This window comes from Helianthus annuus, chromosome 11, assembly GCF_002127325.2.
Source record: "Helianthus annuus cultivar XRQ/B chromosome 11, HanXRQr2.0-SUNRISE, whole genome shotgun sequence".
In the NCBI taxonomy this organism is placed as follows: Eukaryota; Viridiplantae; Streptophyta; class Magnoliopsida; order Asterales; family Asteraceae; genus Helianthus; species Helianthus annuus.
In genome coordinates, this window is record NC_035443.2 from 37,748,051 (window position 1) to 37,765,063 (window position 17,013).

The following is a 17,013-nucleotide window of genomic DNA, read 5'->3' on the forward strand; positions in this document are numbered from 1 at the left end:
GAAAAGCATTGGTTAATCACTGAAGGTTTTGGAACCTTCCTTGCCGCTGTTGCCCAGTTAGAGGATTTTCAGAGTGGTTTGGAGGAGATATACAGGGCTTACCGGGATGTCGGCTACCAGGCCGGTCTGAAGGATGGTTATGCTTATTCTGCTTAGGGTCTAGGCAGGAAAGAGACTCCGCTGTACAACTCCAAGGCTAAGAAGAAATTATCAAAGTTGGATGAGGAGTTTGGGAGTAGGACCCCTGTTATTCTGAAGAAAATCCTGGAGCATCCCTTAATATCGATAGATGAATTAAAAGCCCTGTTCTCCTATGTTGGTCCCTTCTCTCCGCCATCTTTGTCTGGGGGTGCCCCCAGTGATTTCTGAACATTTGCTTTCTTCGCTATGGTTGTAACTTGAATAACTACTTTACTTAGGATACTTTTGAACTTTTTGTGTTTAGAAAGGGGGGCCTTTGTGTGGGGGTCCTCCTTAGTAGCTAATCGTATGACTAATGATCCTGTGTTGCTGCCCTGTTATTTGCATGCTTTTTGTTATGTTTGTTGCTTTGCAGGGGCTTTTGCTTAGGATCAGGCTGATGCTTTTCCTGGGGACTTTTGGACCGTTTTGCAAGAAGTTGAGCATTGGTCTTTTTGGTTGAACTTGTTGTGCTTTGTTGTCTTGTATTTCGGCCAAAGTTATTAAGGCTTTTCTTTGTACATTTGTTTTGTAAATGAATAAAACATGATATCTTTTTGTAGTTTTGTTTACAAAAATATGTTGTGCTTGTGGTTTGCTTAGTAAACTAGGATTGTCTGTTCGAGGCCAATCACAGGACAAGTTTATAATGTGTTATTATGTTTTTGGTTGGTTTTGTCCGCTTTCTTTGGGTTAGCTAGACCCTATTTGCCCCACGGCCGGGCTTTTGGCATGTTTGAAATGCTCTGTACACGTGTGTTTGCCTGTTAATTAGGTTTCATGGTGTTTCTAGGCACGTCTGCCTAGGTATAATACCCGCTATTTTGTCAAAAGGGAACATGCTAAATGTCCATTTTTCATTTACTTTTTGGGGATTAAACTTCCCAGCACAAATTGTTACAAAAGATCCGTCCTTGTGGGAACCCCGGATTAATAGTTTAAATGTTACAAAAGTGGCTCTTGGCCATTTTCCCTGGGGGTAGACCCCTCACATGTAATATTTCCTGAGCTACATGAGGTTCCATGTCCTGGGGACCTCCTAGCCTTGGAGTGTTTCCAATTTGCAGCTTCCTTTGCTGTTTGCCCATGTGACTCGGTAAGGCCCCTCCCAGTTGGGGCCTAGCTTTCCGGTGTTCTCCTGCAAGCTAGCTTCATTTGCTCTTAGGACTAGGTCTCCTGGGACGAGGTTGAGCTTCTTCATCTTGGCGTTGTAATAACTTTCCAGCTGCCTCTTGTATTTGGCCTCCCTGATTGCTGCTACCTCTCTTCTTTCTTCCAAAAGGTTCAGATTCACCCGGAGGTCTTGCTCATTCTCCTCCTCCCTGAGCCTCATCCGGGCAGTAGGGGATTCTATTTCAGCCGGGATGACAGCCTCCGTCCCGTAAGTTAGGCTGAAAGGAGTTTCCCCATTGCAATTTTTAGGAGTGGTCCTATATGCCCATAACACAAATGGTAGTTCCTCCAGCCATCCTTTTTGTTTTCTCCCGAGTCTTCCCCTTATTCCCTTGATGACACTTTGGTTGGCTCTTTCTACTAATCCATTACTTTGGGCATGGGTGACGGAGGTAAACACTTGCTGAATGTGCATCTGCTCGCACCATGGCTTAAAAGGTCTTCCAGCAAATTGGACGCCGTTATCACTTACCAGTTCCTTTGGGACCCCGTATCTACAGATGATGTTATCCAATACGAACCGCCTCATCTGTTCCCCAGTTATTTTTGCCAAGGGCTTTGCCTCGATCCACTTGGTAAAATAATCGATTGCCACTACCACATACTTGACTCATCCTGGACCTTCCGGGAATGGCCCGATTATGTCGGTGGCCCACTTTTGGAAGGGCCAGGACGTTGAGACTGGTATCATGGGGTGTTTGTGTTGATGGGTCATTGGTGCGTGTACCTGACAATTGTCACACTTCTTAATCTCCTCGGATGTTGTTTCATACATTCGTGGCCAATAAAACCCCGCATTCATCGCCTTTGTTACTATCGTTCTTGGCCCTGAATGCATTCCACAAATCCCCTTGTGCATTTCCTTGATCACACACTCAGCCTCTTCCATATCAACGCATTTCAGGGATGGGCCTAGGTATGATCTTCGGTACAACTCCCCATCAATCAACTCATATTGTAGGGACTTGACTCTTACCTTTCTGGCTGCCCACTCCCCCTCAGGCAGGGTTCCGTCTCTGAGGAACTTTATAATTGGTGTCATCCATGTTTCCTGAGCACTTTCAACTGTAGCCACCTCCTTTGTGCTAAGGGAAGGAGAAGTCAGCACCTCCACTTTGACTTCCCTTGCGAGATGGTCGAACGCTACGGAGGCCAACTTACTGAGGGCGTCAGACTTTTTGTTTCTCCCTCGGGGGATGTATTCTATCTTGAAGGTTTTGAATGCTTCAGCTGTTTCCTTTACTTTCACCACGTACTGAGCCATGGTGTTGTCTTTGGCTTCATACTCTCCTTGGTATTGTTTAACCACCAACTATGAATCAGTGCTGGCTTCCACATGTCTTGCTTTCATTTTTTGTGCTAGCCTCATCCCTGCTAAAAGGGCTTCATACTCTGCAGTATTGTTGGTGTTTTCGAAATCTAATCTTATGGTATAAGTCAACTCAACCCCCTCAGCACTTATCAAGGTAATGCCCGCTCCACTTCCTTCCTCACTGGAGGCTCCATCTGTGAATATTTTCCATACAGCCTTGTCTTCTTCCTCTTTCTCTTTTCTTTCCAAGGCCTCCCATTTCTGGAGTTCTTTCTCTTCGTCCTCCGGAACCTCTGCTAAAAAGTCGGCCAGTATTTGTCCTTTTATGGCTGTTCTGGGCTTGAACTCCAAGGAGTGTTCTCCCAGCTCTACGGCCCACTTAGCCAGTCGTCCGGACAGTTCTGGCCTCTTGAGCACCTTCTGGAGGGGCTGATCTGTCATCAAAGTAACCATGTGCCCCTGGAAGTACCTTCTGAGTCTTCGGGATGCAAAAACGAGGGCTAATGCTAATTTTTCCAAAGACATGTAACGCTCCTCAGGACCTTTAAGCGTTCTACTGATTAAGTATATTGATATTTGTTTCTCCTCCCGTTCCACCATCATGACCGCGCTTATGGTTGTCTTCGAGGCTGATAAATACAGGAGCAGGTGTTCCCCAGGTACTGGGGTGGCCAGGGTTGGGAGCTGGCAGATATAGTTCTTCATTTCTTGGAAAGCAGTTTCTGTTTCAGTGGTCCATCTGAATTTGTTTGTTTGAAGGCAATCCTTGAGCACCTTCATGAAGGGGAGAGTCCTGTCAGCCACTTTTGATAGAAAGCGGTTCAGCGCAATCAGTCTTCCGTTCAGCTGCTGGATATCTTTTAAGGACCTGGGAGATCTCATTTCTGCCACGGCTTGGGTTTTCTCAGGGTTGGCTTTGATTCCGCCCTTGGTGACCACTACCCCCAGGAATCTCCCTTCCTCTACCTCAAAACAGCACTTTCCGGGGTTTAATTTCATATTCACATCTTGCATGGTGCTGAGAGTCTCGGCTATGTCATCTATCATGGCCATTTCCGTCAGCCTTTTGATAACGATGTCATCAACATATACCTCCAAGTTCCTCCCCCGTTGTTCCTTGAAGAGGGTGTTCATGAATCTCTGATATGTGGCCCCAGCGTTTTTAAGACCGAAGGGCATTTTGGTATAGCCCCTCGTCTGTAATGAAGGCGGTTTTTTCTTCGTCCTCTATTGACATCTGGATCTGATGGTATCCTTTGTAGGCATCCAGGAAGCATTTCAGGGGGTACTGAGACAAAGAGTCCACCTGGACGTCTATTTCTTGGAGGGGGTAACAGTCCTTGGGACATGCTTTGTTTAGATCCTGGAAGTCGATACACATCCTCCATCCCCCGTCTTTCTTTTGAATCATGACTGGGTTGGCGACCCAGGATGGATACTTGACCTCCCTGACTATTCCTGCTCTGAGTAGTTTTCGGGTTTCCTCACAAGCGGCTCTTCTTTTACTGGGCCCCATGCTTCGTTTTTTCTGTCTTACTGGTTTTGCCCATGTGTAGGTGTTGAGTCGATGTTCTGTTAGACTTCTGGGGATTCCTGTCATGTCCCCGTGTTGGAATGCAAATACATCTATGTTGAGAAGGAGTAGTTCCTTGAGAGCACTCTTGCATTTGTCACTTAAGTGACTCCCCACTTTGACCGTTTGCTCTGGGAACCTTTCACAAAGGACCCATTCCTCAATCCCTCCTTCTGGGGCTTCTCGGATACTTCCCCTTCAGATATTGAAGCAATTACTTCGTATGCAGATTTTACCCAAGCCAAGCCCTTTGGCATTTGAAACACTAAGGCTCCGTGGGGGTGGATGCTTGCGCTTGTAAGTCCCCGATTCCGGGTCTTCCTAAGATTGCGTTGTACTTTGAGGGTGCCCGGACCACTGTGAAGGTCAGGTTTATTGTTCGAACGCGGTCCCCCACTGTCACACCCCGAAATTTCCACATTCCACCGGTGGGCCCAGTTGGGGATTACCGTGACGTAGTTGGTAACATTACAGTCAAACAACACAATATTTAAATGCACAGCGGAAGCAAAAGATAGATATATTTCAACCGAATATAATTTGTAATATCAAGTATCACAAACAGTTGAAAAATAATCCACAGGGGGATCAAAAATAACTAGGAAATATTGTTCAACAGTTGACATCCAAGCTTGCGAGACTTGTTGTGGATGCTAGGAGAAAGCCAGCCTAGTTAGCATAGTACCTGCACTTAACCTTTTTGAGAAAATACGTCAGTTTACACTGGTAAATACATTCAACCGACACTTTTGAAAAAGGTTTAATAAAATTGATTTGAATGCACGTGGCACAAACTTTTATAACTTGGGATAATTATTTTAATATAACACTTGTAAACGAATTACATGTTTCTTATGCTTTCAGTAGCCCGATCCGTCGACCGGGTTAAAGATCAATAGACACACCACATTATTTATTCATTTATGCACTGACGGGTGTACGTCTACACCCGTGCTCAGGTCGTGGCCATCTCGTAAGATGATGCCAAGGATATCCGGGACATGGTCATTAACCCCCCAAAGGCTTTAAGCAAACAAAACATTTCAAAATAGAGCATATCAATAATTTAACCTCTATTCGATTAAAGATTCAATGTTCGACCAAGCGGTATTTTATATACGGTACCCCAAGCCCGTATAAGGGAAATTAAGTTAAAAGTATTTACCTTTGCAAAGTATATTTCACAAACAGCAATTGCAAGTAGCTTTTACCGGGTCTCCTATTCTGGAACGAATGTTTATAATAACCTATTAGAATCCTAACGGGTCTTTAATTAAGCCTAAACTTAGACTGGTTAGTTTTAACGAAAGATACGGTTCGAACGCACGAATAAGCGAAGACCGGAATAGAATGTGATTTAGACCCGACAAGTTTGAGGACTTGTATAATATGGGTAATCCAACCACATTCTGGATTTTGAGATAAAAACGACAAGGTTTGACCCGTTTCGGCTAATTTATGTAAACTAGTTACATAAACCTAACCGAACGCGTAAATGGCGTAACGGGTAACCGTAAGAGTCCTATGCAGGTTTCCTAAGTCAATATGCTCTAAATATGTTGTGATATCAGTAGAATACCTTCCATTATGCCCAAAACGAGTTTAATCACAATATACGCCCCGTAGGGGTATTTTGGTCACTTTAAAGATTATAAAAGCGATTTCCGGGTTAAACAGGAAATCTGAGTTTTCTGATCAGGTTATAAAGTTCAAATTACTTTATTTATTATTTAAAAATTAGTAGCAATTGGATTGGCGTCAAAATACTATGTAGAACTCATTTTATGTTCGAAAAGGGTATAATCAGTATTTACCGAATCAAGGTCATAACCTTAGGTTATGAGCAAGTTAAAAATAATTAAAAATCTTTAAAAATCTCAAATAATTATATTACATCAGTGTGTAAAAGGTTTGGTGTCGAAATTTGGTTTTAGATAGGCTTTATGCTAAGTGCGCCGTTTAATTAACAAAAGTTTTCTTAATTGCGCTATTTAGCATAACTCCTATTCTAGACCTCGAATTGACATGAAATTTTAGGGACATGTTTTGAAATCAGTAACTAAGGTTATTGTCCTTTCACATATCCAAAATTCTCGTTTTAAGGTCAAAAGGGCATATGGTCAACTTTTAAGCATATAACGGAAATGTGCAAATGACTCGGACAAACAACGAACCAGTCACAGAGGGTCATACCATCATGTAACCTGGTCCTAAGGAAGTCCTAAAGCATATCCAAGTCATACTAAAATGGGTCAAAACTGAAGTCAAAACAAAAGTCAAACTTTTGCGACTTTCGGTTCTGAACCGGGTCAAAACAGTAAATGGTCGGATCAAACAAGCTTAGACCAGTTCTTATACTTATTATCAAGTTATATGAGTGATAAAATATGTTACATGCCTTCTACATTGTTAATTATGCGTTAAATCGAAAATTAGCATTCTGTTGACTTTTTCTAAGCAACTTTGACCCGATATTTGAACTAGTTAGAGTGGGAATCAGAGGGTGCCCTTTTGAGGGTTTAATGCCCACCTAATTACCAACATATAACTACCTTTGATTCGACTAATCACTGGACCATTATTGATTAATCGATAAGTCAACCGTTAATACGACGGTTTGACTTTTAAGCTAAAACTAAGCAAAAACTTAACTAAGAAAGGTTAAGCATACTTACCAAAGTCTAATGCACGATTAGGAAGGCTTAGGATCTGCTCTTAAGCTCCAGGAAGCTCTAGAAATGCAGAAGAATGAGTGAACACAATTGTTGCAACTCATTGGCCTTTTATAGTGTTCTTTGGTGCTCAAGATCATGACAACTAAGTCTACCAATAGTCCCTGATCATTTACAAGTGTTTCCTAGTGCCTAGGAATTGTTAGGGGTCGCCCATGCTGCTGAAAATATCTTACTAAGTCGGTTAAACGTTTATAACTGCCAACAGCCAACTTGCTGTCGCTGGGCACTCCTTACGGACCGTAAGGCAGGACCTTTACGGTCCGTAAGCCTTTTCCAGAAGGTAAAAAAAATTAACCTTTCAAGCTTTGAATAGGCAACTTGCATGATATGATTTTGAGCCATAATTTGTCAGTATGAGGCCTTTTTAACCCATGCTTTATCAGTTGTGTCTACCTATCTTGTAGAATTTTTGGTTGAACATTACTAGAAATCATACACGAAAGTTTATCTAGCATTATTTCGTAGGATCCATTCTTGCAATTTGGAAAACATCATTATTAGTAAATCACCTGATTTAAAGGTATACTTAGATGTTTATTAATCATGTTAAGGAATTGGGATTTATAACGAAGTCGTTCAGAGGTATAAATTAACATGTCGACATGTTCAAAAATCCTGCCATACATCTTTAACTAAATCCGGGTTTATAATACTTTTCTCGTACATGACACGCATCGTTATTTCATTTGACGAAAATTTTCGAGGTGTTACACCCACCCCAACTGTGAATGGGAGTCTGATTTTTCCCATGGCTTGTGACACACTTTTGTTGAATCCTACTAAGGGAATGGAGTCTTCCTCAAGCCGGTCTCTTACATCTCTGTCGAATATGAGGAAACAATGTTCATATATCACTTCAACACCGGACCCTCCGTCCACATGTATTCGGGACACCTTATGACCAGCTATTATGGCCGAGATGTTGAGGGGAAGTCGTTGCACTTCGTTTTCTTCCAGGTGCGGCATAAGGATGGGAGCTTTCATGTAGTCCGGGGAGCCCAGGATTCTGGCCTTTACACTCCGGGTGGTATCGAATTCATTCCTCCTTCTAATCATTTCCACATCTGCCCTCCCAGGCTCCCTTGCATCTTTCCCCCTGCGATCCCCTCCTCCCTCCTTGATTTCCTTAACCAAATGGGCCAGTTTTCCCGTTTTCACTGTGGCTTCTATCTCTCTCTTCAGATACACGCAGTCATCAGTTTTATGGCCAAACCCTTTGTGAAAGTCACAATACTCGTTCGGTTTTGCCTTTGGCCCAGGTTTTATGGGTGGTGGCCTTGGGAAGGAGTTCTTTACCCTCTCGGTGACCAGTATCTCACTTGAGGTCTTGGTGAGGGGGGTGAAATTATCAGGGTAAGGAGGGGGACCTCTTCCCCGAGGTCTATATGGGGAATATGAGGGCCTTGCTCTGTCGTGTAACATTCTATCAAAAGCGGGTTTTCTAGAATAAGGTGTACCTTTGTCAGAAGGTTTTGCAGCCGGGGTGACCCTTCGGGGTGTGATGTCCGTCTCTTTAGCTTTGCTGACCGTGTCTTTTCCCCTGACAAAGGCTCTGACCCTGTCCATAAGGTTGTCAAACGAGTGGGGGAATTCCTCTCCCAGCTTTTCACATAACTGTGCATGCTTTAGCCCGTTTATGAAACTGCTGATCTTCATGACCTCTGGGACATCCTTGATATTCATGCTCTCCTTGACAAACCTCTCCATGTACTGGTCTATCCGCTCGTTGTCCCTCTGCCTTATGTGCAAGATCTCGTTTGGGTTCTTGATCACCTTTCTCTGCTGACCAAAGTTCCTAAGGAACTTCTCACTTAACTCTTCATAGCTGTCAATTCCTCAGGGAGGGAGGCTGTCAAACCAGAGCCGGGCTCCCTCCGTCAAGGTTTGTACAAACATGTGGCACCACACCGGCATGGGCCATCGCCCAAGTTGTCCCGCTCCGCTAAAAGCATGGAGGTGATCTTCAGGGTCTCTTGTTCCATCATATCGGTCAAAGTTTGGAGGCAACTTTGTTTTAGGGGGCATCGGTGCTTCTGCAATCCTCCGTGTGAACTTCGAGACCTCAGCTAAGTCCCGTGGCAGGTAGGGTTGATCCAAGCCGTCATCATCTTGATTATCTTTTTCTTTCCCCTTTCCTTTTGGCTTCTTTCCTGTGATGAGGTCCTCCCTTTCTTCTGAAGACATTTGTCTAAGGGCAGTCATGAATGCTTCCAGTGGATCACCACTACTGCTTCTGTTTTGAGTGTTTGTCCCTTCCTGGTTGGAGGATGTATCAAAGGAAAGTCTAGCCCTAAGGCTGTTAAGCTTTTCTTGTTTCTCTAAATCTTCAAGACATTTTGTTAACTTCTCCATGTGCATGGCCACAAAATCTGGAGTGATGTGTTCCTCTCTTTCTGGGTTTTCCACTTGATTCTCGTTGCCTTCTTCATGAGTTATGTCTTCTACTGTGACCCTATCATGATCATTCTGTACCGTCTGGATGGTACGTGAGCTGGGTGGGGTTGCCATGTTGCTGTTTATGAGATAAGCTGCTCTTAACGTCAGAGTTTGATGTGGAAACACCGGCCAGGCTGATGTCCCACGGATGGCGCCAATGTCGAATACCCAAATCCAGGATGACATTGGATGGATCTTCGCTGACGTCAAGAGGCCTTACCTTCGTTACTGCAAAAAAACAAACCGTTAGCCTCGCCACAGAGGACCCCGGAGGGGGGATCCATGACCAAGCTCCGACGTGAGAATAAGTAAACTTGCCGGAGGAGCTGAGGAGTTTATCCCGATGAGTATGATCACCGGGATGCTTCCTCTAAGGTGTGAATCTAATAAATATGATATTTGTGATAAATGCGTGGGAATATTGGTCGGAAGTTAATGTGAGAGGAGTAAATGAGAGAGCCCGAGAATCAAAGAAAACTATTTGGTAAAGTTAGTGTGCATGACGGGGGTCTAACGGGGCTTAGGAATGGGCTTACGGGGCCCGAGAATCAAAGAAAACAAAGAAACTGACTTAACTAGCAACATAGGGCGTCGGCCAAAACCCACCAGCGTCGGCGACGCTGGTAGCGGCGTCTGGGACGCCCCTCTGCAGACCTGCTCTCCGTTTTTTGCTTATTTTCACCGTTTCGACCCCTGTTCGTGCACCCCGAACGTCCCAAAACGTAAAATAACATTTGTCCAAGCCCCTAAATCATTCTAATACTAACACTCATGCCTTAATGGTCGAATCCTTACCTTACCCCGCTACCTAGTTTTTGACCCGTTTGATCTTTAATACACATTTTCCGACTTAGTTAACATTTTTGACCCATTACCACAAAACTAAACTTAGAACTTCATTTGATCTTACGTTCTTACATATCTCACTATTCGCAACATATGACAAAATTAACAAATCTTTCTAAATACTAAAAAGAGGTTCGGAACTTACTTACACTTCATTATGTTATGACAACAAAACTTCATTTGACCCATTCGATCTACTTAGCGAGAACCATCGTTTTCATTCAACCAAATCCATGTTTGACTTCGTAACATACTCAATTATCTAGAACACTACCTTATTTAAACAAGCTAAGAAGTGAAATTAGAATCACTTACCTCGAGTGTCCGTTTCGTACATGCTTCCGTTGCCTTGCTTCCTCTTTTCTTTACCACTTGCTTTCCATGCTCGTGCGGTACATGAATCAATTCTAACAAGTATAAAGCATATACTCAATTTCACATCCTTTAATTCTCATGTAATTCATCACACCACCGCATTAAACACACATACATATAACACGTACCATATGTCTTACATAAATCTTACAATTGTGACAACAAGTCTAACCAAAACGCATATCTCATAATAGTCTATCATTGATCACTTCATTAATACATTCTAGACATTTCCATCCATCACTTATGTACAATTTCATCTAAAACCATCACATAAGCATTTCATCATACACTTGGTGTGCGTACACCATTTGGTGCACATTGTACAACTAATTGTAGCACATTCTTCCTAGTTCACCCATTGATTCACATAAGCAATCCCAACTTCACAATTTGTCACCCTAGCCATATGCATATTGTTCTAAATCACCTATTAATCATAATATCATCAACATTTATCTAAATTGCAAGTAGAATTTCACAACTTCTTAACCATCTTTTAGCATACAAGTGGGTTTTGCCTAATCCATGCTCATATTCAAAAATTTAACATCTCTTGATGTTTTAGCAACCATAGTAACCATTATTCATACCAATTTTTGCATTACATACCCGAATTATACTAGACCCACAAAATCAAACATCACAAAATTGCAAATTTCGACTTACTTGATGTTGGGTATGCTTAGAGGATCATCATTCTTAGTTCATGCATTCAACTGGGCTTCAATTCCCCTTTCAATTTGAAGGTCTGCTCATGAATTAGGGTTTCACCCTTTTCTTTCTCCTCTCTGTTCGATCGTTCCACGCCCAAGTATGGGTAGTTGGGGTTTTTATTTTTATTTTATATATAATCTTTCTATTTATTCACAAACCACCCCTCATGTTTGTAACCTATTCATTATATAACTAAATTTCTTATCCTTATTTATTTTAACCAAACTTTTAACTAGGTTTAATAACCTAGTTATTATGTTTCTTTCTTTTAAACGTGCTAACGTATTAACAACTAGATAATTTGAATTTTGGGGCGTTACAAATCTACCCCCCTTAAAGAAGGTTTCGTCCCGAAACCTCTTTCTTTTCTTCTACAACCCGTCTAGTCTTATTCTTCGTTCGTCCACTCATTCAAGTTACATTGGTCGACTTACATAAATATGTTATGAGGAATTGGCTAATCACACATCCCATAGTCCATAATTTGAAACTAGCATCCTGACATATTATTTATACTTATCAAGATTTTAAATTTCCTTGCGAAAACCAATCCCTAATCATCATTAATTTATTCATTTCCGCATACAATCTCGTTCATTCGTACACATTAAACATATCATACCTATTCATATGGAGGTACTTTTTCAATGATAGTGTAAAATTTTTATAAACTTACCCAATCTTTCTTTACAAACATTCTAGATGTGTTACTTATTTCATTCGTTCGCATACATAAGTTCCCACACATTCATCATTAAAACACGATAGTTGTCTTGAATTTCCTAGCTTCATAATCAATCTGGGGTGTTCTTAGTGTTTAATGAATGCTAGAACTGAATTAAGGACCTTAGCCTAATAAACAAACAATTTCAGCATAAGCAGATAAGGGGGACCCGTCGCCGACGACACATGGTGCGTCGCCGACGGGCTCGGGAAGGTCCCGTCGCTGAACATTGCCCGTAGACAGACAGTTAGCGCGTCGGGTGGAGGGGTGCCGTCGCCGACGGCATAAAGGCCGTCGCCGACGGGCTCTCTGGTGTGCAGACGCTGTTTGACCAAAATTTTTGTTCCCGGGTCCTTTTTCCAACCTGAAATGGTCTCGGGCAGTCCCGAAACTTTTCATAACATCCCATAACGTCCCAACCCAGGTTATAATAGTAATTTATCCATAACCCATTTCCGTTTTCATCTAAAAGCATAGCTCGAAATCCTTAAATCACTTACTTGCGTGGCGCTTAGAAACGAACACACTTTCACGAGAGCGTAGGTTTGAGGGATTCGAGCATCGTACATTCATATATTAAATAATTTGCTAACCTTACTACCTTGGTGCAGTACTTGAACATGCAGCAACGAGTCGGTCCTCTTCGTCACCATCCATACCATGTTTCGTATTGACCTCGTTCATCCGTGTGACGAGCTTTCGCTTATGAACATTCTTTCACTGACCTTGATAGGTTTATCACACTATGATATCTGCCATACTCATTATAAGATTGGGGATTATCACATTTCATTCAAGTTCATTTAAACATGATGTTTATTACTTCTCCTTGTTTACATATTACTACTTCCAAGATTCTTTTTAAAGCACTAGTGTGTTAAACCTATTCATAACGGGTCAATACATGACCATTTCTTAATATATATCATTCTCATTGTTTGACTCGTTCTTGACGGGTAAACACATAATCATTATTTCGTAATTCTTTAACTCATTTGGTGTACTACACTACACATTTCCTTTCTTCTCTAGCACTCCCTTGGTTTGAAACCAAATTAATTCTCAGCTTCTGCAGTTTGACTTTTCAAGGTCAACTTCCACTTATTTCTTATTATATACATGCGTATCGAAGTACACGTTTGTACTCTTTTTCAATTCAAACATGCTTACGACCTCATAGCTTCACTGTTCCAGTGTTTTCTTGCAAATACTTACCCTTCCCGTTTTAAAGGTTAGTTATAATACTTATTTCGCTTACAATACCAACATTTTAGTTCCATTCGCTTATATACTTCCATTTCTTTTACGCATTCGAGTATCCAATTAAATGGGTAATGGCATATATTCTCATAATGAGATTCAAGCATACCACTTACGACTCGGTAACATCGAGTTAATTGTGTTCAACATAAATATTTCGTTCTATCCGTATAACGGGTTGAGCTTCATACATTTATTATTGCATTCACGGCCACCCGTTCTAAACGGATGGTACCCTATCCTTACTCGACTTGTTCAACTTGAACCGGTCGACTTGCATAGCTTATCATAACCTTCTTTAGCATAACCAAATCCGCAAGGGATTTGCATCATTCGTATCTTTCATTCTTTGAATCCGTTTCGCGGATTCAAGCATTGCATTCACATCTTTCATCCTTGAATCCGTCTCGCGGACTCAAGCATTGCATTTATATCTTTCATTCCTTGAATCCGTCTCGCGGATTCAAGCATTGCATTCATACATTGTCAATCCATACTTTCTTATGGACTCAATATTTCATTCTTATCACTTATACCTTTCACCCTTACATAGCACTCTCAACCTCCCGAGAGTCTTACTATCCATTTCACCCACACATCTAGCCGCTACCAAATTCTATCGGACATACCTGTAACAATTATCACGGTCTCACGAACGTCATACATTTCTTGTGTACTGGCCAGGTACACCTTCCACGTACTAGTTTCGTGTCTTCGCGTAATCGCCACCTTATGTCCGAAGGATTTAGTTTCGGCATGTGTGACATTTTCAAAACTTATTTACCATGTCGTTATTATAATTTGTTTAAAATTTTTCTTTCACTTAGTTAACTGTACCATTTCATACGTCCACACGTTAGATTTACGTACCTGGGGTCAATTCGCCTCATTACTTGCCTTGATGCCGGTCCCAGACCGCATTCACAGTTCATCTCTCCCAACAATTGCGCTTACCCTTCACATAACATACTATTAGTTTCCTTCAATTACATAATCTAATACTTACTTACATTCGCTTTTGCCTTTAGGCCTCGATCGAGTCTTGGATTGTACGGGCTCTTGGTCACGAGAGCACACCGGTTTAAGTTCAAGTATTTACCTCCCGTTACTTGATTCTCTCAAACCTGGGCTCTGATACCAACTTGAAACGCCCAAAATTCTTAATCCGAAAGTAATATTATCATGCTATAATTTAACAAAAATCGGGCATGACCCATTCGTATTATGAACAATTCCCTGTAAGACTAACTTGTAATAACTTAAAAAAAATACAACACAGCGGAAAATATGAACCCAAAATTTCGTTCTTTAATAGACATAGTACTTACAGGAAAGTTCGAATATCAAATGTCATACATTCATTAAAAAGGATTTACCATGTTCCACTATATTAATACTTCGGACCTACATTTGCTAAACTATGTGACCGATCCCGTACAATCCTTTGCTCTTGACTCGATCTTCAATCTTTCTATCCTTCATAATGATGCTAAATCCACGCAACCTGTAGACACCACATACAATCACATCGTTAGCAACCAGTGACATCATACATAAGTTTTAAGCATACATAGTTAGGCGTCAACATCTCATGCTTTCGCTTATGTTAATCCATTCATCCATCCATTCGAACACCATCATTGGATTTTAGTGTCAAACCTACAACTTCCATTATTTGTATACCTGCACTTCCATTTCATTCTCAATAGAAAAACGGTTAGCATCGTTAGATTCCATTCATATGAATAAGTCCACATATACGCATAAACAAGTCTCATTCATCCGTGCATATATTTAAATTCCAATCCATGCATACATACCTTTCTATTCGTACAAATACTTACAATTTACATCTTACACAATATTACATGCAAGTCCTAAACACACACGTCTATACATGTAAATTACATACACATAAATCTCCATACTTACGCGTTCATAGTCATACTCACCTACGAGTTCCAATTACTTACATACAACCAAACACATACCCACATGTATGACTACTTATTTTATCCTTATGCATACCCACAAGCAAGTTCCCTTCTTACCCATACTTGATAAAAACTCTCTCTTAAATTTTGGTTGCATTTCGGAAGCTTTAAAACGGGTTCCTTACTCATCCATAACTCACACAACTATTTGGTAAAGTTAGGGTGCATGACGGGGGTCTAACGGGGCTTAGGAATGGGCTTACGGGGCCCGAGAATCAAAGAAAACAAAGAAACTGACTTAACTAGCAACATAGGGCGTCGGCCAAAACCCACCAGCGTCGGCGACGCTGGTAGCGGCGTCTGGGACGCCCCTCTGCAGATCTGCTCTCCGTTTTTTTGCTTATTTTCACCGTTTCGACCCCTGTTCGTGCACCCCGAACGTCCCAAAACGTAAAATAACATTTGTCCAAGCCCCTAAATCATTCTAATACTAACACTCATGCCTTAATGGTCGAATCCTTACCTTACCCCGCTACCTAGTTTTTGACCCGTTTGATCTTTAATACACATTTTCCGACTTAGTTAACATTTTTGACCCATTACCACAAAACTAAACTTAGAACTTCATTTGATCTTACGTTCTTACATATCTCACTATTCGCAACATATGACAAAATTGACAAATCTTTCTAAATACTAAAAAGAGGTTCGGAACTTACTTACACTTCATTATGTTATGACAACAAAACTTCATTTGACCCATTCGATCTACTTAGCGAGAACCATCGTTTTCATTCAACCAAATCCATGTTTGACTTCGTAACATACTCAATTATCTAGAACACTACCTTATTTAAACAAGCTAAGAAGTGAAATTAGAATCACTTACCTCGAGTGTCCGTTTCGTACATGCTTCCGTTGCCTTGCTTCCTCTTTTCTTTACCACTTGCTTTCCATGCTCGTGCGGTACATGAATCAATTCTAACAAGTATAAAGCATATACTCAATTTCACATCCTTTAATTCTCATGTAATTCATCACACCACCGCATTAAACACACATACATATAACACGTACCATATGTCTTACATAAATCTTACAATTGTGACAACAAGTCTAACCAAAACGCATATCTCATAATAGTATATCATTGATCACTTCATTAATACATTCTAGACATTTCCATCCATCACTTATGTACAATTTCATCTAAAACCATCACATAAGCATTTCATCATACACTTGGTGTGCGTACACCATTTGGTGCACATTGTACAACTAATTGTAGCACATTCTTCCTAGTTCACCCATTGATTCACATAAGCAATCCCAACTTCACAATTTGTCACCCTAGCCATATGCATATTGTTCTAAATCACCTATTAATCATAATATCATCAACATTTATCTAAATTGCAAGTAGAATTTCACAACTTCTTAACCATCTTTTAGCATACAAGTGGGTTTTGCCTAATCCATGCTCATATTCAAAAATTTAACATCTCTTGATGTTTTAGCAACCATAGTAACCATTATTCATACCAATTTTTGCATTACATACCCGAATTATACTAGACCCACAAAATCAAACATCACAAAATTGCAAATTTCGACTTACTTGATGTTGGGTATGCTTAGAGGATCATCATTCTTAGTTCATGCATTCAACTGGGCTTCAATTCCCCTTTCAATTTGAAGGTCTGCTCATGAATTAGGGTTTCACCCTTTTCTTTCTCCTCTCTGTTCGA

At 41.1% G+C, this 17,013-nt stretch overlaps 1 long non-coding RNA gene across 1 annotated transcript; it reads right to left on the reverse strand.

Annotated features, from left to right (window-relative positions):
• Positions 1-14,761: 14,761 nt before the first annotated feature.
• On the reverse strand, positions 14,762-17,013 carry LOC110890057. Its single transcript, XR_002564186.1, has 4 exons — positions 16,884-17,013; positions 16,155-16,246; positions 14,918-15,014; positions 14,762-14,835 (listed from the first exon to the last, which is right to left on the reverse strand). It is a non-coding gene; the product is annotated as an uncharacterized LOC110890057 (long non-coding RNA).